The sequence below is a fragment of the Macrobrachium rosenbergii genome, chromosome 42, assembly GCF_040412425.1.
Source record: "Macrobrachium rosenbergii isolate ZJJX-2024 chromosome 42, ASM4041242v1, whole genome shotgun sequence".
Taxonomy (NCBI): Eukaryota; Metazoa; Arthropoda; class Malacostraca; order Decapoda; family Palaemonidae; genus Macrobrachium; species Macrobrachium rosenbergii.
This window is the reverse complement of record NC_089782.1, coordinates 401,032-428,105: the sequence shown is the minus strand read 5'-3', so window position 1 is coordinate 428,105 and position 27,074 is coordinate 401,032. Positions and strand designations below refer to the sequence as shown.

Here is a 27,074-nt window from a genome sequence, read left to right as displayed (position 1 = left end):
GAAATGCTTCTTCCTTGGATTACTTCTCTTTAAATTTTGCAGATATTTTGTTATATAGAGGTTTTAACCTATCAATTTCTAATAATAATATAGTCAGTGTTTGTAAATTTTTGTAAATTAATTATTTCTTTTTTAATATGTTACAGTGATAGTAGCTATAGGATATGTACACATTGCCCGTCGCTCTCATTCTCTAAAGTGAGATAAGTCGTAACATAGTAGTTGTATTGGAAAATGCATCTAGGAGTATGAGTTGTAGCTAATGTTTAAGCACTCCACTTACGCTGGAGGGATTGCCTTTTAGGCACTACTTAATAATTGCTTATTATTGAAGTGGATTTGTTTGTAGTTTAGTTTGATAAAGAATTAACTGATTTTGTTTAGTATTTTGTAGAATTTTGTTTAAAGATTATAGTTAATAAGTACAGTGATGGAATTGTTATCGAATTTGGATAAAGTAGTGTTAAATTTTTGTACCTTTTGTATCAGGGGTGAACTATATTGACATGCTAGTTATGCGGTCCCAAAACAAGGAGAGCTAAATTTTGTTGATTTTTTACATTGTAAAGTGGTTTGTAACAAATCTTTAGTGGTGATATGTTAGTCGATCTTTGTATATCTGGTTCTTTACTAAATAAATTTAATTTTGTGTCAGGTTTAAGCTTAATTCAATAGTAATGGTAGGAGGGATGAGCTTCTTATCTGCTGTTTTGTTAAGTGTCTTCTTAGTTATCATTTGAGGTGGGGCTTAAAATCAGCCATCTTGGTATAACGTTAAAGTAATATCGAGTTTTTTTTTTTTATATTTATAAGGTGCTTGCTTTTTCTAGTAAAGAATGCCATTTACTGTTTAAATGGTAGGTAAAATATTTATATAAGTGAAATTGTAGTTAGTTTTTATGTTTGGGTGTTATTTATTTTTTAAACACTTGGAGAGGCGTTTAGAAGGAACTCGGCAAATTTTGTCCCTGCCTGTTTATCAAAAACATGTCTGTGTGAATTAGTTATAAAGTCTAGCCTGCCCACTGACTTATTTAAAGGGCTGCGGTAATTTGACCGTGCAAAGGTAGCATAGTCAGTAGTCTTGTAACTGGAGGCTTGAATGAATGGTTGGACAAGGGACAGGCTGTCTCCTTTACGATGTTTGAATTTAACTTTTGAGTGAAAAGGCTCAAATTGTTTAGGGGGACGATAAGACCCTATAAAACTTAATATAAGTTACGCTTAATTTGCAATGTGGGTGAAAAGTAGTTTTGTCTGATTTATATTTCATTGGGGAGATGAAGATATAATGTGTAACTGTCTATTGAATTTTATAGCACCAACTAGAATTTGATCCCCCCTTGGGGATTAAGAAAATAAGTTACTTTAGGGATAACAGCATGATTTTCTTTGAGAGTTCTTATCGACAAGAGTAGTTGCGACCTCAATGTTGAATTAAAATTTCAGCTGGGTGTAGCCGTTTAGCTAGTAGGTCTGTTTGACCTTTGAAATTTTACATGATTTAAGTTCAAATCAGTGTGAGCCAGGTTGGTTTCTATCTTTTAATAGTTTAAAAATGGCTTTAGTACGAAAGGATTGAGCTTTTGAGATGGTCTTTGTGTAAGATAAACTTTAATGGATTGCCTTGGCAGATAAGTGCGTTGGATTTGGGATCTGTTAATATAGTGATTACTATAGGCAATAGGAAGAAGCTTTTTGTGTTTTCTTTCTATGATGATTTTGATTAAGTTAGTTAATTACTTAATTTTAGTGATTTTAGTTTTGGTTTCTGTTGCTTTTTTTACATTGCTTGAACATAAGACTTTAAGTTACATTCAGATTTGTAAGGGTCCTAATAAAGTGGGCTATGCTGGTTTGTTACAGCCTTTTGCTGACGCTGCTAAATTATTCACTAAGGAACAAACTTTTCCTACTATGAGTAATTTTATTCCTTATTACTTATCTCCTGTGTTTAGGTTATTTACTGCCTTAGTCTGATGGTGCTTAATACCGTATGAGCTAGGTTTATTCTCTTTTGAATTTGGGGTTTTATTTTTTCTTTGTTGTACAAGGGCAAGAGTGTACTCTACCATAGGGGCAAGCTGGGCTTCTAACTCTAAATATTCTCTTTTGGGTTGTCTTCATGCTGTTGCTCAGACTATTTCCTATGAGGTAAGTCTTGCCCTAATTTTGCTGAGTATGTTATTTTTGGTAGGGGGATTTGATTTAGGGTTGTCTGAGAGTTATCAGCGTTACTGCTGATATTTTCTTTTGGGATTTCCTCTGGCTCTGTTGTGGTTTGCTTCCTGTTTAGCTGAGAGTAACCGAACTCCTTTCGATTTCACAGAGAATGAGTCTGAGTTGGTATCTGGGTTTAATACTGAGTATAGGGGCAGGGTTTTGCTTTAATTTTTAAGGCTGAGTATGCCAGGATTTTGTTTTTAAAGGCTCTTTTTTTATCATTTTCTAGGGCTCGGGTCTTGTTTCTCTTCTGTTTTATATAAAAGCTATCTTTATTGGTTTCTGTTTCGTATGGGTGCATGGTACTTTGCAGTGACTTCGTTACGTTAAATTGATATATCTTGCTTGAAAGGGATTTCTTACTGTGGCTTTAAATTATTGTATTTTTTTCATGGGACTGAAGGCTTTTTTAGAGGTTGCCCTAGTATAGTCTTGTAAAGAAATTAGGATAGACTATTAAGAGATTAAAACTCTTGTTGGGTGCTTTAAAAACACTTGTCTTCATAAAGATGAATAGTCAGTCTAAAAGTTTATCTCATGTGATTATTGCTAATGGATTAATAATGAAGAATGAAAATACAGAACTGTTAGGATTTGTCCTGTGAGCATATAAGGGTCTTCTACTAGTCGGGCTCCAATTCACGTTAGTAAAATTACGATTCTAATCGTGGATCAAAATAAAATTTGTCTGACTGGGTAGAAGGCTAGTCTTCAGAATTTATTTTTGTGCGTGAATGGTAAGATGAATAAAATGGCTACTGGTATAACTAGGGCGATAACTCCTAGTTTATTTGGGATTAATCATAGAATTGCATAGGCGAATAGAAAATATCTTTTTGGTTGGATGTGAGCTGGTGTCACCAGTGGATTGGCTGGAATGAAGTTGTCTGGGTCTCCGAGTAGGTACGGGTCAAGGAGTGTAAGGATGATTAGTGCGGCTAGCGTGACTGCAAATCCCACGATGTCTTTAAATGAGAAATAAGGATGAAATGGAACTTCTTCTAACTGCCTAGAGATTCCTAGGGGATTGTTAGATCCTGTTTGATGCAAGAATAAAATGTGGACTATAGAGGTGGCTGCAATAATGAATGGGAATAGGAAATGGACGGTGAAGAATCGTGTTGGAGTTGCATTACCTACTGCGAATACTCCTCAAATTCATTGTACTAGATCTGTACCTACGAATGGGATTACCGATATTAGGTTGGTAATTACAGTAGCACCTCAGAATGATATTTGTCCTCATGGGAGTACATATCCTAGGAAGGCTGTTGCTACAGTTAAGAATAGAATAATTACTCCTACTGATCACGTATGTATGTATAAGAATGATCCGTAGTAGATTCCTCATCCGATGTGTCTGTATAGGCAAATGAAGAAGAATGAGGCACCGTTGGCCTGGAATGTCCAGAGGAGTCATCCGTAGTTTACGTCTCGGCAAATGGCTACTCTTGAGAAAGCTAGGTCTACATTTGCTGTGTAGTGCATGGCTAGGAATAGTCCTGTTGCGATCTGAACTATCAAGCACATGCCTAGAAGAGATCCAAATTTCAGAGAATAGAAATGTTGGCTGGCGTGGGCAAATCCACTAGGGCCCCGTTAGCAATTTCAAAGAGGGGGTGTGATTTTCGTATAGGTGCTGTCATTAGGATATTCGAAGAGGTCCAGAAAAGGTTGATCTGAGGTTGACTACAACGATAAGAGCTAGTACAAGATATAAGATGATTACACTTGTACGGGTGGCTGTGGTGGGGTTGTACATGTGGCTGAGTGACATCTGAGTTGATTGGATGTCTTGGAGACTTGTTAATAATGAGAGTTCTGTGGTGTCTTTAGTTGGAACGATTATTTGGTCAGTGAATGGTAAGATGAGTGCTATGGATAGAGGTCAAATGAAAGGTGAGATTATTTTAATTGAAAGTTTAAATGTTTCGTTTGAAGCAAGGGAGGCTACACAGATAAAGAGGACTAGGGTGGCTCCTAGGAAAATTAAAAATAGAATATAGGAGAATCATATAAATTTTGATAAGAAGCCTGCTGATACACAGATTATAATAGTGTGGAGGATTAGTGTCAGTCCTATGGCTAGGGGGTGTGTTATATGTGTGAAGCAAATTGAAGAGGGTATTAGTATAAGAGAAGATAGGAAGGAGCAGTGTGTTGATACAGAAAGTAGTTTATATAAAATATTAGTTTTGGGGACTGAGGATGGGAATGTTTTCTTTTTTCTGAGCTTCAAGAACAATAAATTCATCTACGGTTTATAAGACCGTCATTTTATTTAAACTATTGAAACTAATGACAATTTTCAATTTTTTACTTTATGTCCCTTTGTTCTGCTTGTGTTGTGGCTTACTGGCTTTTGTGGGAAAACGAAAGCATTTATTGAGTTTAGAGTTTATTATAGTGAAAATATTTTTTGGTTCATGGCTCAAGCTTTCGGTCATTTAGGGGGGGATTTGTATTTTGTATTATTTTTTCTTGCTCTTGCTGCCTGTGAGGGGGCTCTGGCTTTGGCTTTACTTGTTTCTATTGTTCATAGGCATGGTAGTGACAATTTTCGGAGTTTTAATGTTTTAAGATGTTAAAGTTTATTTTAATAGTTTTGTTGATAACTCTGGTGGCTGACAGGTGATTAGCTGTGCAGGTATCTCTGTTTTTGGCCAGTTTTGTATTTGGGATTTATCCACTTAATGGATTTTCCTTTTCTTGCCTGGGACTTGGGTTTGGGTTGGACTATAATTGGGTACATTTTGATTTTATTAAGTTTTTTATTACAGTATAGCTCTTGTTGTCAGGAGGAGGCAGAGGGTTGAAAATTTTAAAGATTTTGACAGTGTGTTTTTATTAATGTTTTCTTGTTGTTGAGTTTGGTCTTAACCTTTTCTTGTCTTGATTATTTAATATTTTATGTGTTTCGAAAGTTCTTTGATTCTTACTATGATTTTAATTTTGGGGTGGGGATATCAGCCTGAGCAATTACAAGCTGGTGTATGTATGCTATTTTACACTTTGTTTGGTTCTTTGCCTTTGTTAATTTCTATTTTGGGTTTGTACAGAAGTGGCAGTTCTGTAACATTTGGTTTGTCTTTGGTTCCTGAGTGTAGGGCAAGTCTGCTGGGCATTTGATGTATTTGCAGTATTATGGCTTTTATTGTTAAGTTACCTGTTTATTTGGTTCATTTATGGTTACCTAAGGCTCATGTGGAGGCCCCAGTGGCTGGGTCCATGATTTTAGCCAGTGTCTTATTGAAGTTAGGTGGACATGATTTAGTGTGTGTGTCCTCTTTTTTTCACTCAGCTGTGGTCTTTAGGTGGTTGTGAGTGTTAGTGGGTTTATTAGGCGGTATTTTTGTAAGTTTTATTTGTTTACGTCAGACTGATATTAAAGCTTTGATTGCTTATTCTTCTGTGGCACATATGGGTTTAGTGTTATGCGGCCTTAGTGTTTTTAAGTGGTGAGGCTTGTCTGGTGCTGTCTCTGTTATGGTGGGACATGGTCTTTGTTCTTCTGGTTTGTTTTGTTTGGCTAATATAGTATACGAGCCTTGGGAGACGTAGATTGTTGGTTAGCAAATGCTTGCTTAATTTCATGCCTACTATGGCTTTATGGTGATTTTGGCTGAGGGTCGGTAATATGGCTGTGCCTCCAACTGTTAATTTGTTGGGTGAGATTAGCCTTAACTTAAGGGTTGTTTCTTGAGTGTTGTTGGCAATAATTCCGGTTGCTCTTCTTTCCTTTTTAAGGGCTGCTTATAGACTTTACATGTTTACTTCAAGTCAGCATGGGAAGTATTTTAGGGCTTTGTTTTCTTGTTGTTCTGGTAAGGTTCGAGAGTAGTTACTTTTAATGCTTCACTGGTTGCCTTTAAATGTTTTAGTGCAGAAGGGTTCGATTTTGGTTTGTTAAAAGCTTAAGTAGTTTAAATAAAATGTTGGTTTGTGGATTCAGAGATATAATTTTTTATTTTAGGCAGTGTTGTGGAATAATAAGATGAATTTAAGGAGTATGGTGTTCTTATTGATTGTGTCTAATACTAGTTTAATTACTTCTTTAAACTTACTTTTTTCTGGTTGTTGTTATTTTTTAGACTGGGAGTTGGTTAGAATTAACAGGGCCAGCATTGAAATAACTTTGATTGTCGATTGAATGTCTATGATGTTTATGTCTTTTGTTTTATTTCTTCTATAGTCTTATTCTATAGGGGTGGTTACATATCTGTGGATTATAATATCGGGCGTTTTATGTATTTGGTTTTAGGATTTGTTCTTTCTATGCTTTTGTTGATTATTAGTCCTAACAAAATTAGTATTTTGTTGGAGTGGGATGGTTTAGGTTTGGTGTCTTATGCTTTGGTTACTTACTATCAAAATGAAAAGTTTGCTGGCACTGGTATGTTGACCGCTTTATCAAACTGTGTGGGCGATGTCGCTATTTTACTTAGCATTTCTTTGATGTTAAGTTTAGGGGGCTGAAATTTTTATTTTTATGTAGGGGAGGAGTCTGTTGCTAACAGGTATGTTATCTTTTTAGTTGTGTTGGAGGCTATGACTAAGAGGGCTCAAATTCCATTTTCTGCTTGGCTTCCTGCGGCAATGGCAGCTCCGACTCCTGTTTCTGCTTTAGTCCATTCTTCTACGTTAGTCACTCCTGGGGTTTATCTTTTAATTCGATTCAGCCCGAGATTGATATCTTCTTCTTCTGCCAGGACTTTATTATTATTGTTGGGGTGTTTAACTATATTTATGGCTGGGTTGGGGGCTAATTTTGAGACTGATCTAAAGAAAATCATTGCTCTTTCTACTTTAAGTCAGTTGGGTGTAATAATTACTATTTTAAGGCTAGGGTGGGCTACTTTGGCTTTTTTCCATCTACTAACTCTCGCTTTGTTTAAGGCTCTTTTGTTTATGTGTGCCGGGTCCATTACTCACAGAGTTGGAGATTATCAGGATATTCGGATAATAGGGGGTTTAGTTAATTTTATGTCTATTAGGGTAATATGTATTAATTTAGCTAATCTTGCTCTTTGTGGTTTTCCATTTTCGGCTGGGTTTTACTCTAAGGATTTAATTTTAGAGGTGGCCTTCTTGAATCCTCTGAATGAGGTTTGTTTTTGATTACTAGCTTTGGCTACTGGTCTTACTGTTTGCTACAGGTTTCATCTGGTTTATTATAGGCTCAGTGGGGACTACAACTTGAGTTCCATTTCTTCAGTGAGTGATTCTGATGTTTTAATAACTTTGCCTATACTTGGATTAAGGGCCGGGGCTGTAGTGGGTGGGGCTGCCGTTTCTTGACTTGTATTTACAGCCCCTGTTATATTTTGTTTGACTGTGCCTATAAAATTGTTTGCTTTGGCTGTTAGTTTGATCGGTGGGTTCGTGGGGTATGTATTGAATGTGATGGTAGAGAAATACAGACTTAAGTCTTTAAGATTATGTCCTGTGGTTGTGTTTTCTGGCTCCATGTGATTTTTGCCCCTGCTGTCTACTATTGGTGCTAGGCGAAAGATTTTAGGAGGGGGCTCGTCTACTCTCAGTTAGGAGACGGAGGTTGGTCTGAGTGTTACGGTGGACAGGGTATTTATAGAACCTTAATAAAATCTTTTGGCTATCTTCAGTCCATTCGGGAAAATAGAACTAAAACTTATTTGGTGATTTTACTGGTTTGATTAGTGGGGTTACTTTTAATTATTTAAACTTAAGAAGCTTAATATTATGAGCGTTACACTAAAGCTGTAAAGGAGGCATATTTGCCCTTGAGTATTTTGAAAAGGATTCGTACCTTTGGCTCTACAATGAAAATGTAGCGTGTTAATTACACTATAAAAACCTTGGTTTGGGGATAGGAATAATTATAGCTTTATGCCATTCATCAGGAAATAAATTTCGAAGCCATAAGTGGTTATAAAACTCTAATAAGTATGACTTTGCCAAAGGTGCTAAATGGCAGATCATTTCAAAACAAATACTGTCACCTCCTGGGACAGATTTATTGCTGATCAACAGAGCAAATTCCAACTCTTCCATATTAAATTTTCTATTATAATATATATCTTCTATTGCTTCAAAATTTATTGCTATTAATTATATATTATTTTTCTTTGTGTGGAAATGCTCATCTAAATTTTTGTCACTACCTACTTTTGCTAAATTTTCACCTATTACATTACTTATTTCTTTTGGATCAAGTATTCTTTTCCAATCTTTTATTGCGGCATGTCTAGGTGGTTTAACATGGGTACCATTTATTTTTCTGAATTTTTCCAATATTTTTTGTATGGGAGTATTACTAGAGAGATCTGATACATGTTTCCTCCATGAAATGCTTCTTCCTTGGATTACTTCTCTTTAAATTTTGCAGATATTTTGTTATATAGAGGTTTTAACCTATCAATTTCTAATAATAATATGGTCAGTTTTTGTACATTTTCTTCTTATATTGGTAATGTTTTATTTATTTTATTGAACTTTCTATTCAAATTATCTAATCTTCCAATTTGTTTTATTTTTATTAATTCTGTTAGTTTTTCAGACCACCATGGGACTTTGTGTTTCGTTGGATGTACTTTTGATTTTAGTATTGCTTTATCAGCAGCATTTTGAATGAAATCAACAAGAAATTTATTAGTTTCATTATGGTCTTTTAAATATTCAAATGGTGGGATATTTCTAGTGTGGAATTCATATGGCTCCCAATCTGCTTTATAAATGTTATATTGAGGGACATGCTTGGTGGGATTATTTTGTAACGAGGAAATTAATATTGGGAAATGATCACTTGTGGGCAAGCCATCAACTGTATTCCAGTCCAGTCTGTCTACTATGTTTGCTGTACACAGAGTTGAGTCAATTGAGAAAAACGTTCCATGTGCTTTAGAAAAATATGTGCTGATTTTGTTAACATTTATACAACACGTCATATGAATCTAAGAATTCTTCTATTTTACTTCCTGCTCTACTTGAGTCTCTACAATTACAGACCCACATCGGGTTGTAGGCATTAAAATTACCTGCTATTAATGTAGGGTCCTTGGCATTATTAAGAAATTCTTTAAGTTTGTCAAAGTCGTAATTTTTATGAGGTTGGTGGTATAAATTATAAATTACATAATTATTGTTTTTTATTCGTATTCTAATACTTGATATTTGCAGATCAGTAAAGTTTACAGGTACTTTGTCATAACATAATTTGTTATGTACATATATGGCAGTACCTAAATTTCCTTCTTCTCGTGATGTTGATGCTAAGGTATATTTACCTATTGCTGACACTGTTTTGTTGACATGTTGTAAACATAGCATCATTGGTTCATATTCTTTTAATAACCGTTGTATTTCTCCTAGGTGTAACCTGGTCTGTAGACCATTTACATTCCATTGTATAATATAGCTATTGAAAATATTTTGTTATAGTGGTCAAGTTTTACTATCTTTTTTGTATTATCAATTTGGATTTTTTCTAATAATTTACTCATGACACTCATTTGTTTTTCTTTATAATATACTAAGTACTCAAACTGCACATGCAACCTTTTTCATGGGTACTCAATTCCGTGGTTTCTTTTTTCCTATATTTCATAAAATTTCTTATAATGTTTGTTAAATAATCTTTTGTTATGCTTTTGTTGTTATTGCATAATTCAATGAAACAATCATTACATCCACAAGTATTATCATGTATATTTCTTTTTTCATTCGCTCTTGTACCAATTACTGGAGAAGGAGTAATCTCTTCTCCCTTGACATAATCACTGTTATCTATGGTATGGTTCTCTTTCACTTCTTCAGTGTTTTCGACATTTGCCTTCATAGGTTTTACTATTATTTTAGGAGATAAAGGTATATTCTTAGCTTGTTTTTGTTTTTGTTCCTTTTTCATCTCCTTTATCTTTGGTTTGACTGATGTTTCTCTAATAATAGTTGGTTTCTTCGTTTTGGGTGGTGTTCTCTCCAAAGGCCTTTTTTTATCTTGAATTTCCAGTCCATCATGACCCTCCTCTGTTACTTCAGTACTAGCATCCTCCTGTCTTCCTATTTGCATTAATATTTCAAATGAATTGGATAAAATATTCTCCATCTCATTTGTACCTGTTTCTTTATTCTTTACCATTTTAGTTTTTATTTCTAAATTATTAATTTCTTCTTGAGATTTATTTTTCTGTGCTCTGTTACTTCTATCTGTTTGCAGTTTTGTTTCATTATTTGGTCTTGTTATTGAAGAATATGTATGTTTCTTACACAGATCTTGAATTCCTCTCACTTTTAATTCCAACTTAGCCTCTTTTATAGACATGCCTGTTCGTTCTTGTAGTATTTTCAAATCTGTACTGTATACATAATACATGCAGTCTTTGGATCTTGCATGATGATTCTGCCCCCAGTTTACACACTTAGGTTCACTGCACTTCCACTGTGTGGTATGTTCAGTAGATCCACATTAAGCGCATACCAGTTCATTACGACAATTTTTCGTTGTGTGCCCATACTTACTGCAATTTTGACAATGTTGTGGCTTTGGGACATAGGGTCTTAACTCTCTATTTTGGCCTAAAATTTTTATTTCTTGAGGTAGATCTTCACCCTCAAATTTTATTTTTGCTTTTTGTAACACAGTAAATGCCCTGTATTCACAGGGGATGCGTACCACTCAACCCCGCGAATAGCTAAAACAAGCGAATACTTAGAACCCTTCTAAAAACACTTAAAACTGCCTATTTTGATAGTTCAAACACACAAAACAAACTAAAAATGCTTATACAGGTACTACCGCACTTACGATGGGGTTATGTTAAAAAAAAAAATCATTTGTGGGAAAAAAAGTAAGAAATACCACAACGAATTTCGAACACAGCCTAGCCTACACTACGGTATTCGGTGCCATGTATACATATATGGTAGCAGCCTACACTATAAAATATACTCTTTACATACACGGTATAGTAATTATTAATATCAGCTAATTCTGGAGCTTCATGCAAAGTGACATATGATAATTCAATACAAAGAGAAATTGAATAACAAACAAGAATGAGCTTAGCCTACACTATGGTATATTGTATACATACACGGTAGCATAGCCTACATTATAGTCTACATTCACATATCGTATTACACAAACATCAGCATAATGAATATGCATCCTATCCAAGGATCTTTTAAAATGTTATGCCTTAATTCACTGTATCCAATAATATTGTATGTATGTATTCTTATATTGCTTTCGTATTATAAATTGGGATCATAGCGATCACTGTTTTGGTTTGGAAATGTTTACGCGGTGTTTATTGCGCCGTATTTAATTCAGTTCAGAATGTTTTTCTTGCTTCTAGTTAGTGTAAATGAATCTCTAAAGTCTAAATACTTTATTTATAAGGGGCAAGGTTACTTTTCATTATAGAAGTGTTTTTAAGTCGAAATATAACTAAAATACGTTTCGTTGTGAAATTAATTTATCTACAGTAATACCTCGAACTTGCACGATTTGAGTTGCATGAATTCACAGACACACGAATTTTTCATTGGAACCTAACTAATGGTCATACACGAGTTTTCAAAACACAGAAACGCGAACATTTGCGAACACTGAGAAACCCAGCAAAAGTGTTTGTTTAATTTTTTTTATGTAATTTATAAGTTTTCAAGCTTTTATGTGTAAATTAAATAACATTAAATATTATTAAAAGCAATAATTTCTCTCTCTCTCTCTTTTAGTGAGATGAATTTTTATGGTACATGTATACAGGTATGTTTATTTGTATGATAAACTTTTTATCTAATAATAAGTACTAATTTTCAAATAATAATAAGAATAATAATAATAATAATAATAATAATAATAATAATAAAACTGTAATTACAAAATTCCCCAAAGGAAGGAAGAGAACTAAGGGGCTCACTCTGCCACCCCAAAAAACAACCCCGGAGGAAACAGCAACCAAAACTCCCTCAACCTGATGGATCCTCTACGCCAAGGGCAAGAGGAGGGAAGCAAAACTAGCCTAGACGCCACTAAATAAACCATCACACACAAACATAGAATAAATACAAATGTGCTCAAATAGGTGCGTAGCCTACCTCGGGGAAGCGGTTAGATCTGAGGCTGCCGCTACCTCGAGGAGGTAAACAATGAATAAAAACAAATAGAGCACCACCGCCAAGAAAATAATACAAATAGCCTAATGTAGACTAAGTAATAACAAGGAACCCAGCCTGGGGGGGGGACCTGGACGGGCATCACCTAAATTAGGCCGTCAGGCCAACAATATGTAATACTCGAAAAAAGGGGGAGGGCCACATGCAGGAAACCCGCCAGGAGGAGAATCATGGGGCAATAAATAACATATAACGACAAGGAGACAACCCCAACAGAAAAGAACTGATGGGGTCGCCTGGCGCATGATCGACATGGCTGGCGGAGGACGCCGTGGCGTCATAATAAGTTCTCATAATTGTGAAAAGACGAGACCATTACAGCCAATATATGGAACAAAACCCCACAATAAGATGGTACTTAACTTGGAGATGGTAAAGCTGCTCGATGACATGATTAAAGATGAAAAATATCCAAAAAGGGCACGAGCACACAAAAAAAGAATGGTAGCGATCACGTGCTAGAAAATGGAATGAGGTAGGTGGCGCTGGTGTCGCCGAGCCGGCAGGCGTTTGTGTGCGGGGGTTGTAACGGCTCACCGCTCTCTTCTGGGGGTTTTAACAGGGAGATATCTTTCGAGTAAGACTCCGTGGTAGTGATCCTTCACTCACCCTTCGTTATACCGACGTCTTCCTTGGAGAAGACGCTCGATCTGGGGGTAGTAACCCCAGCTTTCCTGAAAGCTCTTTTTTCTCTGGTATATCTAGCATTTTATACCTAGAAATTCGTGCTATAATGGAATTTCACCGGGTGACACGGGGCCTTCCTCAGAAATAGATTTTTCCTTTGTCAAAATCCCTTTATTGTGAAAAAATAAATTCTTCCATCATCTTTTGTAAGGAGGTGGTGAAGGCAAAAGCTGTCAGACATGTCATTTAACTTGACAAGGAGGGGAGTGTTGCTAATCAGTGGTCAAATTTTTCTTGTAATTCTCTCTCTCTCTCTCTCTCTCTCTCTCTCTCTCTCTCTCTCTCTCTCTCTCTCTCTCGTTCGAAGTTAGCCAACCTACGTATTACAGCACTTTAACTGTACAGTAGATAATTTTGAATTGATCTAATTTTACCTGTACCGTTTACAAACTGTAAATGCGCCGTTCTAAAACATAGAGACATAGAGCATTTCAGAACAAAGAGAAAACGACAGAATAAAGGGATTTTGACAAAAGAAAAATCTATTTCTGAGGGAGGCCCTGTGTCACCCGGTGAAATTCCTTTCTTGCACGAATTTCTAGGTATAAATATTGCTAAATATACCAGAGAAAAAAGTTATCAGGAATGCTGGGGTTACTACCCCCAGATCGAGCGTCTTCTTATACCAAGAAGGCGTTGGTATGGATAAGGGTGAGTGAATAAATCACAGCCACAGAATCAAACTCGAAAGACATCCCAATGGCAAAATCCCTCGGAAGAGCGGAGAGCCGTACCAGCTCCCTCACTCACCCGCCCGCCAAGTGGCGACCCCAGCGCCATCTGAACCCATTCCAGTCTAGCACCATCCCCAGGCTTGGCATGCCAAAGCAGGGGGGGAAACCAGATACTGGGAGGGTCACCGGGTGACACAGGGCCTCCCTCAGAAATAGATTTTTCCTTTGTCAAAATCCCTTTTCTGAGTTCGTCCCTGTGTCACCCGGTGAAATAGTAAAGGAGAATCATGCCAAGCCTGCCAAGATACAAAATAAACAAAAGGTGATCATGAACAAAAACACATGCTATGAACAAATTAGATTTAATATGGTATCTCAGCAAAGCAAAGAGAAACAAATTACAGGTAAGTACGGGTGGAATAAAAACACCCAACAATACAATGTTATAGATAGGTAAATATAAACTATACATAAGAGAAATACATAATACACCTTATACAATATAAAAAATGTGAGGTACACGAAGCGTAAAATAAAATAACACAAGTACCTCTAGGCTTAAATCTAAATACACAGCATAACAGAACACAATCACCATGACAAATAATAATAATAATAATAATGGCAATACTAGTATCAATTATGAGGAGCAAGGCAGTGAGGCATGATTGAACCAGGAGAACAGGCAGAGAAATAAATGAGGCAGGCGGGCGGGGGGAAAGGATAAGGGTTAAGGATAATTAAGGATAATTAAGGTGGGGGGATGACACTCCCCACAGCCACTGTAGAGAATTTCAGAGCTTCGAGTGATTTTAGATAGTGGCGTTTAAACACTAGAGGTGATTTCCATCCCGTATACTTGGTAAGTTCAGCAAAATCCATATTATGAAAATAATTAGTAGAGGTAGCTACCGCACGGATATCATGAACCTTAGGAACTGAATCCGGGTTGGCCTGTTTAATGAAATACAGAATTTGCTGTCTTATAGCATTCAAAGAAAGAGTTCCACCTTTTTCCCTGATAAAAAGAGGACCCGACATACACTGAGGAGTTCTTTGTAAGTAAGCCTTTAAGGTAAAGACTGGGCATAAGGACCGGTCCTGTGGAAGAGGCACCACCTTCCAGGGGGACCACCTGTCCTGAGGGTCTTCATTTTTCGCTAGAAACCTATGATCAGGGGAAGAGAGAACTTCTCCCAATGGGAGGAAATTAATGTGATCATCATCTCTAGAGAGAGCAGATAGCTCTGAGATTCTGGCACCTGAAGCTAAGCTAATCAGAAACAAGGTCTTCCTTAGCAGATCCAGATAAGAGCATTGTGAGTTATCAATATCAGAGGCTAACTTTAGAACGTCGTTTAGGAACCAGGCACCAGAATGTGGGCGTGTTACCGGTCTCAAACGGGCGCATGCTCTAGGGATGGAGGAAAAGTATGAATCTGTAAGGTCAATCTTAAAGCCATACAAAAATACCTTCTTCAAGGCTGATTTAGCTGTAGTAATAGTGGCCGGAGCTAGGCCTTTTTCAAACAATGATCTAAAGAAGGTAACCGCTAGGTTAGTAGTCATAGTCTGAGCTTCAGATGCCTTCAAAAAGGATGCTAATTTTTTGACTGCTGAATCATATTGCCTGAGAGTAGAATCTCTCATCGGATTCTAGAAACAGAGTGTTAACGGGGTCAATGTTTGCTCCCTTTTTAGCAGCAAATTTTATAAAGTCCACAAAACCAGGGCATTCTGAATTTTTAAGGAAGCTGACACAGTCTGGGTTTGGGTATCTGATGACACCGCAACTTGAGCTCCAGAAGCAGAGGGAACCAGTTGCTCTTCGGCCAATGGGGGGCTACCAGGGCTAGTTGGCCCTTGAATGACCTGAGTTTGTGTAGTACTTTCAACAACATGTTTATTGGGGGAAACAAGTAGATCCTCTCCCAATTGTTCCAATCTATGGTCATTGCGTCCGTGGCGTAGGCATGGGGGTCCAGATTGGGAGCCACATAACAGGGAAGCTTGTGATTGCTCTCTGTGGCAAACAGATCCACTTGGAGTCCCAGAACCCGGCGGCATATCCAATTGAACGATTCCCCGTCCAGAGACCACTCCGTCTCCAACGGAGTAGTTCTGGACAGAGAATCCGCCACCACGTTCCGCACCCCCGCTAGGTGGGTGGCTGACAGATGCCAGCCGTGCTTGTTCGCCAGAGAGAAGATAGCTAACATCACCTGATTTACGCGACCCGATTTGGAGCCGCCCCTGTTTATGCAATGAACCACCACGGCGCTGTCTAACACCAGCCTGATGTGAATCTGGCCGGCGGGGCAAAGTTTCTTCAGAGTTAGAAACACTGCCATAGCTTCCAAGGTGTTTATATGGAACTGTCGAAACATTGTAGACCATGTCCCTTGTACTTTTTGTTTTGGTGAGTACCCTCCCAGCCGCTTAATGAAGCATCTGTGTGGATTACCAGAGCTGGGGGGAAATTGAAGGGGACAGACTTCAAAAGGCCTTTGACTGTGGACCATGGTGAAGCCTTGTCTTCAAGATTTGCGGGATTGAAGAGACTCTGTCTCTGAGCCTGACATTGGCTCGTCTCCGCCACACTCTGTTTATGTTTTTAGTCTTGCTTTCAAGAGCAGGTCTGTTACTGAAGCAAACTGAAGAGAGCCGAGAATCCTCTCTTGAGACCGGCGGGATGCCGCTTTGCCCTTCAGAAATTTTCTGGTAGCGGCGGCTATCTCCCTCCGCTTGGCCGGCGGAAGGGATAGTCTGTACGAGGTTAGGTCCCACTGGAGACCCAGCCACTGAAACCGAGACTCCGGAGTCAGGCGGGACTTCTCCCTGTTCAATTGAAAGCCTAAGGACTCCAGGAACCCGATCACTATGGCTGTAGCCTTCCGGCACTCCTGTACGGATGGGGCCCAGATTAACCAATCGTCCAGGTATGCTGCTAGGGAGATCCCCCGGGACCGTAGCTGCTGAACAACTGTTTCCGCCAGCTTCATGAATATCCTGGGGGCTATATTGAGCCCGAAAGGCATGACCCTGAAGGAGTAGGCCTGTTTCCCTAGTCTGAAACCCAGGAAGGGAGAGAAGTTCCGCGCAACCGGGACGTGATAATAAGCGTCTGAAAGATCGATAGAGGTGGTGACGGCTCCACGCGGCAGTAGAGTCCGTACTTGAGCAACTGTAAGCATGCGAAATTTGTCGCATTGTATGTAGAGATTTAGACGCGACAGATCTAGAATCACTCTTTGCTGGCCGGAATCTTTCTTGGGGACAGTGAACAGCCTGCCTTGAAATTTGAGGTGCCTCACTTTCTTTATTGCTCTCTTGTTGAGAAGCTCCGTCACAAAGTCCTGTAGGGCTTTGGAGGAGGGTTGATAAAACCTGGTCAGGGAGGAGGGTCCCTGATCCAGCTCCAACCCAGGCCTTTGGACACAATGCTGTGTGCCCAAGGACTGAAGGACCACTGGTCTCTGAACCAGTATAGGCGTCCACCTACCTGACTGGTCTCAATGGGAGGAAGCAGGTTTGTTTCCTCTACCACGGCCACTTCTCCCCCGGGAGACGGATCCAGCTCTGCCTCTGTAGGGGGCTCGACCTCTAACCCCCCTTGCGCTCCTATTAAGGCCGTGAAAGACCCCACGGCCTTCATAGGTAGGGTTATACGCCGGTGAGGAGACGTACGTAGGCGCAGCAAGGGATTGGGCTGGTTGAACCAGCACACACTGTTGGGGTTGAGCCTTGGAGGTGGACGGTTGGTTCATCGTCGAGACCGGAACTGCCTGAACAACCGTCTGGTGTTGTGGTCTCCTATGCTTCCTGTAACGTTTCCCAGGCTTATTCTGGGAACCGCTAGACTCCAGGGTCTTCCGCTTAAAGGTGGAGATACCCCACCGGGAGCGCAGACTCTGGTTAGCCCTGGTTGCCTCGCCCAGGACACTGGAGACTTCATCTTCTGGGAAAAGATTTTCTCCCCAGAAAGAACTCTTCATGAGTCTGTTAGGCTCATGACGAATGGTGGCATCAGCGAAGATGAACTTACGGCAGTTCATCTTTGCCACCATGAAGTCGTACAGGTCCGACTGGAACCCTGCTAACAGGGATTTAGTCAGAACCTGAAACAATGGCTCCTCTGCAAAGGAGACAGCGGTCGCTTCTGACAGGCACAGCGAGTTCAAAGACCGGCTCAACCGACACCGTGTCTCGAACTCAGCCTTCAGGAGAGCTTCTGGAAGCCTAGGAAGCTGCTCACTAAACTGGTTTGACGTGCAATCTGCGTCCAATTTACCAACAGTAAATGTGGACGGAGCGTCTTTCCACAACTCGTCACCCCCTGGGAAGATCAGAGGCGTAGGGTCTGATTCCTAAGCTGCAAGGGTTTGCCATCCAAGCAAGCCTGAGCGGTTGCGATAGCAACCTTGTTCAGGCAGGAGTGGGCAGGTTATCCCGAGGAAAACATAGTGAAGTTGCCCTTGAAGGGGTCAACCGTATTCTCCGCCCGCCACTCGGAAAACCAAGAGAGCAGATTGCGCCTGATCCTAGGGAAGACGTCTCTATGTCTATGTCTATGTCTGACGGTTTATCAAGTATCCCTTCTTCTGCTATTAAGCGTTCAGACGGATTTCCAAATCACATATTTTAGTTAAAAATTATACAAGTTTAAAAGTCTATGTAATGTAAAGAGGGTTAATTGCATTTGTCTCAGTATTATAGCTGAGTGAAAATAAATGGGTTTTCAATAGCTTTTGAACTGAAAGATATTTTCAGCACACTTAACTGATACTGGAAGTTGATTATACAATCTAGGAGCACAGTGCTTAAAAGTTCTCTCACCAAGAGTGGTCGTTTGCATGAGGCTCATCAAGTCTGAAATCATCACGGAAAGCGTGTATGAACACAGGCCCAACTACGTATCTTTTCAGGCAACCTCTAAGATACAATGGTTCTCCCGTGCTAATAGCTTGATATGTTAAGAGCAAAGTTTAAAAATAATCCTTGCTTTGACTGGTCACCAGTGTAATTTAATTAAGGTTGAGTAATATGTTCAAGGGGGTCTAGCAGCTCTATTCAAAATCTTTTGAAGTTTCTTAAGTCGATAATTAGGTAAATTGTAATACAACGAGTTACAATAGTCTACTCTACTAACTACCAAACTATTAATTAGCAGCTTAGTGGCATCTTGTTAAGATATTTTCTAATGGATGCGATATTCCTCAGATGATAATTTGCGGCATTGTTAATATGTTCATCAAATGTCAAAGAACCATCAACTACTACCCGAGATCTCTGACTTTATCAGTTAACAAAATATTCTCCTTATTGATGGAGATGCTATTAACGTTATCAAACCTTCTTAAGTTATATTTAGTGCCAATTAAAATACATTCAGTTTTATTTTCATTTAGTTTCAGCTTTTTCTTTTGCATCCATTTGAAACATCTGCCATGAGTCTATCAATAACAGCTTGATCTTCAATAATGTCATCCACTATTAAATAGAACTAGGTGTCATCAGCAAAAAATTTACATTGAACGCCATGTAATTTAAATATCCAAGACAACTCGATTGTATAAATACTAAAAGAAGATGGAACACCCGCAAGAGCTTTCTACTTTCAGAATATCTATCTTTAACCTTCAACTTGAAAGATCTATTCGATAAATAGTTATTAAACCATTTCAGAGCATCCCCATCGATCCCAATAGCAGTCATATCCTCTATTAACACTTCTTGAACCACTGTGTCAGCGCTAAGATCTAGGAGAATAAGCAAGCTACATTTACCGTCATCAGAGGTACGGCACAAAGAGCTGTTTCAGTAGAATGGAATTTCACTGATCTTCAGGAATAGCTCAATTACTTTCAAGTGCTGACTGAGTTGATCTAAAACGGAAGTCTCGATCATTTTTGACAAAAAGACAAGTTAGAAATTGGTCTGTAAGATTTCAATTCTTGATGATCAAGGGATCCTTTAAGAGATGGTTTAATGATAGCAACTTTTTCAGAGGACGGAACTAAGCTCTTAGTAATACTCAAGTTGACTATTCGAAGCTGCAACTGCAATAACCTATCTATGTTCGGGGCATCGATGACCTCATTTATTGGAAAAGGATCGTTACTGCAATAGGGACCTTGTCTCAGCGTACCCAGGCTTCCTCCGTCAGCCTAACGAAGCCTGGGTAGGGGGGCAAGAGATCGGCTGGGAAGAACTCCAGCTCCTCCAGGCGTCTGGTACCTAGTCCTTCGATGGTCAAGGTATCTTCGTGTCGAATAGCACGAAGAGCGAAACACCATGGGTTCCCTACATCAAAAGGAGGGAGGGTAGCAGTGTCAGGGATCTGGTATTGTGGTCTGGCCCCACCGGAGCGTGCCATATCGGCAAGAAGATTCTCCTGACTCTGTAGCCTCTCCGTCAACTTAGAAAGCTTGGCCTCAACCTCCGTAGAGAACCTCTCTAGCAACATCCCCGCAAACGCCTCAGGGTCAAAGGCAGGCTGGTGAGGAGGGCTGGGCCTGGCCACCCTCTTACTCGCTCCTTTGCCCGAGGTACCTGGTTTGCTCCCGGAGGCCACAGGTTCAGCAACCTTTGGCTTTGACGGGGGGAAAGGGGATGCCTTGCGGGAAGACGAGGACTTGAAGCCCTTCGCCTTCCACGACGTCTTCAACTTGGGGACAGTAGATGGAGCGCTGTCCCTCAAGATAGAAGATTTAGCAAAGCCCTGAAATGAAGAAACAGAGGATGAAGGGGAATCAAAAAGGGCGCCCGCCCCCACTGCCTCACTTACCTCTCTACCTACCACCTGGTCCTGCTCGGTGTTCATGGGCTCCAGGTCCAAATCTAGAGCGGTGACGTCCTCCGAAACCTCCGTGTAAAGGGGGTCCTCTAGAAGTGGCTGGGTCATGACCCGGATCTGCTTGATGATGGGTGCGGCCACATCAGCTGGTATGGCCGCAGCGATCCGGGCGCCGGGGTAGAGCAAATCCCTCAGCTTCCCGTCGAGGACGTAGGGCTTCCCCGACGGAACGTTCCTCCCGAACCCAGCCACCCAGGCGCGGAGAGACTCTAGGGCCTCCTTCTTGGAGGACTCGTCGGCCTGAAAGGGAGCAGGGAATCAAGGAAGGGCTAATATACTGTAAACTATATAAGCGCTAGAACACAAAATATGGCAACATAGCAAACTGTAACTATCGTGAAGAACAAAAGTAAGCAGCTTACCGACTCGTCCTGGATGCACCCACAAAGCGCGAAGCAAACCTCACAGCCTTCCGGATGCCAGACGATCAGGTCATCAAGCCGGACCGCACAGCCAGCGTGGGTCCGACACACCACATGCCCGTAGGGTTGGTGGAGGGTGGCGGTACAACCGGGCTCCTCACAACGAACAGTCTGTAAGTGTGAACAGTATATGAACCTACCACTCTAAGAAACTTAAACTAAGCAGGCACAGGTATTTTCAAACTGTACTACCGGAGCACTCCGGCGGAATGAAAAACCCCGTCAGAGACGGCCCTACCAGAAAAAGTAACTTAAATTTAAGGTAAGCAAGAAGCCCTCGACTGCCGGAATACTCCGGCGGAACGAGAGAGCCGAATCAACGGGACCCTTACCACAAGGGGTGCCAGGCATAAAACGGCGGAACCCAAGGGTAAGATCACCGGACTCTAATAACAATAACAGGAAAACAAATATAGATCCGACGGCAGGATGAGCCGCCGGAAACAAAATAAATGCATATATATACAGAGGATGGTAACATAATCGGTTAACAATGACATAAAAATCAGCATTCCCCGGAGTCCGGCACCACCCCTCCGGGGATCCCAAGCCTCTACCGCTAGAGAACAATAGAAGGGTGAGGCTACAAAACACCACAGATCCACAAGGGCAGGTGTAAGCGCCAGTCAACCCAACTAGAGCATCCCGAACGCCGGAGCGAACGCGGGACAAGGCTGAGAAAAAAGTAACCCTGAGAAAGTTCGAAAACCTGCTCGATCCTAGGAGAGCGGGTTAACGAGACACTGAGCCCAGAAAAATGCCATCTGGGACCAGCCCTGGGAGGGAGCGAATCCCTCCACCAGGAAAGATCCAACAACTCGGGGTGGTCGTCGGACACCGACGTCACCCGCGCGAGAAGATGACAAAGAGCTGGACCCAGGGTAGACCAGGGTAGAGGGGGGGGGGTTGGTGGGATAAGGAAGGGAGTAGGCCAGAGCAGAGGAAAACAGGAGACTGGGGAAGATGCCTTCACCCGCTCAACTGTAAACCCAACCACGCTAGGTAATTAATACCAGCTGGAGAGATCATGGCCTACCCCGAAGGAAAGGGAAGGGAATAGCGACCTAAGGCCTCCATACTCTCACCCCACACATAGACGTAGCCTATGACATAAAAAAAGGGGAGAAGGAAAGGGAGGGATGAGGAAACAACAGGGAGAGAAATTCCCGTGTCGAAGACCAACCAGAGCCGAAAGAAAGGGAATGCTATAAAAGCATGGAGGAGACACACCCACAGAAAAACCCTCTACCCCTCCGTAAAGAAGGGGAGGACAATGGGGTCTCACTCCACAACCCAAACAACGGTCAGTGGATGGAACAACAACAGAAACTCCCTCTACCTGCTGATCCCCTCCTCTCGCCTAACCTAACCCAGGTGAAAGGGAGAGCAGGAGGCCAAAGGGGCAAAAAAAAGCCTAACATACACTAGGCAGGATAAATAAGATAGTTAAAAATAATAATAAATCACCATCATATATGCATAAACAATAAAATAAACTTGTGCTTGTGCTAGGCGCGTAGCCTAACCGAGAGAAGCGACAGGAAGTAAACAGTAAAACTGTACCTGACGCCCCCACGGTAACAATTAATAATTGTAAACAGTTGAAAACATGATGTCAAGCACCAGCAAAATAATAATTATAATAATTATAAAAGATATAACTGTCAGGGGAAACATCCTGGGGAGTTACCTAAAGCGGGAAGATGACGGGAACCCAAATGCAGGAACCCCAATGATGCGGTTCAACAAAATTATTGTTAGAGAAACACCGAAAAAACCCAGCTTAGGAAACGCCACCAGGATGAATCCTAGGGGAAATAAAGATAAGCAATGAAACCGACAAGGAAAAGCCCAAACAGAACAAGCTGGACGGGCGTACCTCGCGGACAACAAGGCTGGCTGGGGGACGCCGTAGCGTCATAACAGAACCACGTATAATTAATAAATACGGGCTGAAACAGCCGAACTTATCATAAAAACCCCACAATAAGATGGTACTTAACTTGGATACAGTAAAGCTGCTTGACGACATGCTGGAAAAGGCGAAATATTAGCCAAAAGGCACAAGCAACCAAGAATAACAGCGAAAATGATCACGTGCTAGAAATGGAATGAGTTCAGATGGCGCTGGGGTCGCCGCTGGCAGCGGGCAGGTGTGAGGGAGCTGGTACGGCTCTCCGGCTCTTCGAGGATTTTGCCATTGGGATGTCTTTCGAGTGTGATTCTGTGGCTGTGATTTATTCACTCACCCTTATCCATACCGACGCCTTCTTGGTATAAGAAGATGCTCGATCTGGGGGTAGTAACCCCAGCATTCCTGATTTATTCACTCACCCTTATCCATACCGACGCCTTCTTGGTATAAGAAGATGCTCGATCTGGGGATAGTAACCCCAGCATTCCTGATAACTTTTTCTCTGGTATATTTGGCAATATTTATACCTAGAAATTCGTGCAAGAAAGGAATTTCACAGGGTGACACAGGGACGAACTCAGAAAAGAATTTTTTACAAACAAGGTTGAGAAGGCTTCTAAAAATAGATCGGCAGAATGGGGGAGAGAGTCACACCATTTATTTCTTTTTTTAAGGGTAATGTATTAAGCTAATTTTTAAATGAAAATACGGTAACTTTAATTTCATTTAATAGTTAGTTTAATACTGAATTTCCATCTTTTGATATCTAACGTAAAAATAACTTTCTCTCTCTCTCCCCGTAATAATTCATAAATAATATAACTTGATATTTCAAGTAAGGACAATCTCTCTCTCTCTCTCCGTAATATTTCAAAAATAATATGACATTTCAAGTAAGGACAATATCTCTCCCTCTCTCTCTCTCTCTAGTGTTATTCTCTGTCTCCGTAATAACTGATAAATAATTTCACTCTCTTAAGTAAGGACAACCTCTAACTTATTAATTCTCTGTACGTCTTTACCTGTACAGTAGATAGTTTAAATAGATCTAATTTGACCTGTATCGTCTACGAAGTGTATATGCGCTAGTGTTGCAAATAGTTTCCAAAACATAGAGACATAATAACTAAGAGTTGTATTAGTGAAAATGTAAAACACTGTTTGTTCATGAAAAAGCATTTCAGAACAAAGAGAAAAAGAGAATAAAGTTGTTAAAAAGAGGTTGTTAGAAGAGAGAGAGAGAGATTCTAAAGAGAGAGAGAGAGAGAGAGAGAGAGAGAGAGAGAGAGAGAGAGAGAGAGATTCTCTTCTTCCAAATCTCAGTTTTTGTCAACCATTTATTTCTCTTTTTTCAGGGTAATGTGTTAAGCTAACTTTTAAATGAAATTACAGTAACTTTAATTTCATTTAAAAGTTAACTTAATAACTTGGGAGCATGATTAGGGTCATATTTAGTGTTTAAACTTTAGAAATAAGCATTTATTAGCCTTTTTAGAGACCATGCCAAACTTACGCGAAAATTCACCCTGTGCGAGGGGTTCTGGAACCTAACCTCGGGTAAGTTCGGAGTATGACTGTACAGGTATTACTTTCGTTAATACATGATGATTGGAGATGGCCGTTTGGGGGTGTTTGTTTTGTGTAAAAAAAAATTTAAGATTCTGTTTGCTATTTTCACTTGATTTCATCATAATACAAGCTTTACATATTTATCGTTCGTTTATTGCCGTAAAAATAACAGTAATGTGTTCTTTCATGCCCAGTAGTTTTGATTAAAATACTTTCTCTCCAATTTTAATTACGACCAAGTTTACAACTTGCAGCTTAAATTTAGCAGTATAGTTCCTTGACAATCTTTTATCCATACCGAATAAGGGTATAATGTAAAAATATATCAGTCCTATTCTACTTAACGTCATCTGTGCCATAACCTACGGTAATTGTTTATTACTGTACGATGGTTGAAATACCAGGTGAATGGCTGTTGTTATCCAATTCGGTTATAAGCAAAACAACAGCTTCTTGGTCGATTTATGTCTGTACGCATTTATGCAAGAGTATAACATTACCAACAATACTTTTATAATTCTCTTTACTTTTTTAACTAGAAGATGGGATAAAGAGATGGAGGTAATGTTGTCTACTGTAACTTGGTCTCTCCCACTGCCTGATTACACTGCTGCCTAAGCCTGCGGGAAGTTTTATAAAATTTTATAAATAACATTGTCGTATCGGTATTAATTGCTTACCCCATTGCAAAATCGAATTATCGTAAGGTGAATTATCGTAACTCGAGCATTACCCAAGTATTTTATTAGTTTTATAACAAAAAGTGCATTTAATCATGAAAATGAGATGAAAATACAGTATTTTTTTTTGTGAATATTTCTCAGTGAAAAATACCACGAATGGGCGAATTTTCCGCGAATAATGGGTAGAGACGTTCCAAAGAGAAATCTGTTAACTGTATTTCCTTATTGCTATTTTTACTTGGTACAACATATACCTCACAATCTTGGACCTTGGGGTATCTTTTTTTTGAGAGAGTCTAATAGCATTTTCTTATTGACTGGTTCATTGTTGGTTTCAGGAATTGCAATGCTGTTCATAATATAATGTTTTTTTGCTTTTATGTTAATATTGTCTATATTTTTCAAAGACAAATACAGTAGTCTTCAGACAGACTTTTTGTTGTGGCTTCTATAAGCTAAGTTTTCTCCTTTATTTGTCTGAACAGCATACCTGTCGTTGGACGTCTATTTAATAAATAATTTTCTAATTTTAAAGCTGAAATATTTTGGCCAGCTTCCATGGTTAGAAACCTTGACCAACTTCCACTCCCAAAGAGGAAGTCAAAGGGAGTCAAGGGTGAATCATGTCGGTATCTACTCTTTTTGGGAGTTTTATAAGGTATTGAAGATTTAATATCACTCTGATTTTGATTATTTGGATTATCCAGAGAATCGTCCATTTCCATGCTAGAAGATCTGCTCTGTACTGGAGCAGCGGTCGTCAACTGTGCCGGAACAATACCATCAAAGGACCCATGGGTACTTGAATCTTTAAAATTACTCATTATAAAGATTTAAGAATAAAAAAATAAATAAACCCGAAAGCCTTAAAAAGGCATCATCAGATTTTCATGGAGTTTATTCTTCCACCAATGGCACAAATGAGAACCAACTCCCAAATGTTCGCGTCCCTACCCTACCCAATTGGGGATGGCACAACATTATCAGAGTGGCCCAAGCCAAACCCGCTTGCTAGGACTGAGTGTTACAAGAATACAATCATCCCCACCCTAATCATGTTAACCCTTAAACGCCGACTGGACGTATCATACGTCTACTAAAATTGTCTGTTGGGTGCCGAGTGGACGTACCGTACGTCGACTACAAAAAATTTCAACCTTCGGTCAACTTTGACTTGACCGAAATGGTCGAAAAATGCAATTGTAAGCTAAAACTCTTACATTCTAGTAATATTCAATCATTTACCTTCATTTTGCAACAAATTGGAAGTCTCTAGCACAATATTTCGATTTAAGGTGAATTTTTGAAAAAACTTTTTCCTTATGCCCGCGCGGTAACTCGGCCAAAAATTTCAGAAATTCTTTTGTCATTTTGTCGTAATTTTTGCACTGTTTTATATTAGCCGTTACATAAAGTTTTATATATGAAAATGTGCGCAATTTCATGTACAATACAGCAAAATACAACCCATGGTTGTAGCTTTTATCAGTTTGGAAATATTTTCATATAAATCACGATAACTGCCAAAATTTCAACCTTCGGTAAACTTTGACTCGACCGAAATGGTAAAAAAACGCAATTGTAATCTAAAACTCTTACATTCTAGTAATATTCAATCATTTACCTTCATTTTGCAACCACTTGGAAGTCTCTAGCACAATATTTCGATTTATGGTGAATTTGTGAAAAAAAAACTTTTTCCTTACGTCTGCGCCAGAAATTCTTTTGTCACGTTGTCGTAATGTTTGCACAGTTTTATATTAGTCGTTACATAAAGTTTTATATATGGAAATGTGTGCAGTTTCATGTAGAATACAACAGAAAATAACTCATGGTTGTAGCTTTTATCAGTTTTGAAATATTTTCATATAAATCACGATAACTGCCAAA

At 39.6% G+C, this 27,074-nt stretch overlaps 1 protein-coding gene and 3 pseudogenes across 4 annotated transcripts in view; 2 read left to right on the top strand and 2 right to left on the bottom strand.

Annotated features, from left to right (window-relative positions):
• Positions 1 to 27,074, bottom strand: part of LOC136827873 (heat shock 70 kDa protein 14-like) — a 609,863-nt gene that overhangs the window by 357,477 nt on the left and 225,312 nt on the right. The window lies entirely within an intron of this gene.
• Positions 987 to 3,985, bottom strand: LOC136828454 (cytochrome b-like; annotated as a pseudogene).
• On the top strand, positions 1,714 to 2,486 carry LOC136827869 (NADH-ubiquinone oxidoreductase chain 1-like; annotated as a pseudogene).
• On the top strand, positions 3,621 to 11,231 carry LOC136827870 (NADH-ubiquinone oxidoreductase chain 5-like; annotated as a pseudogene).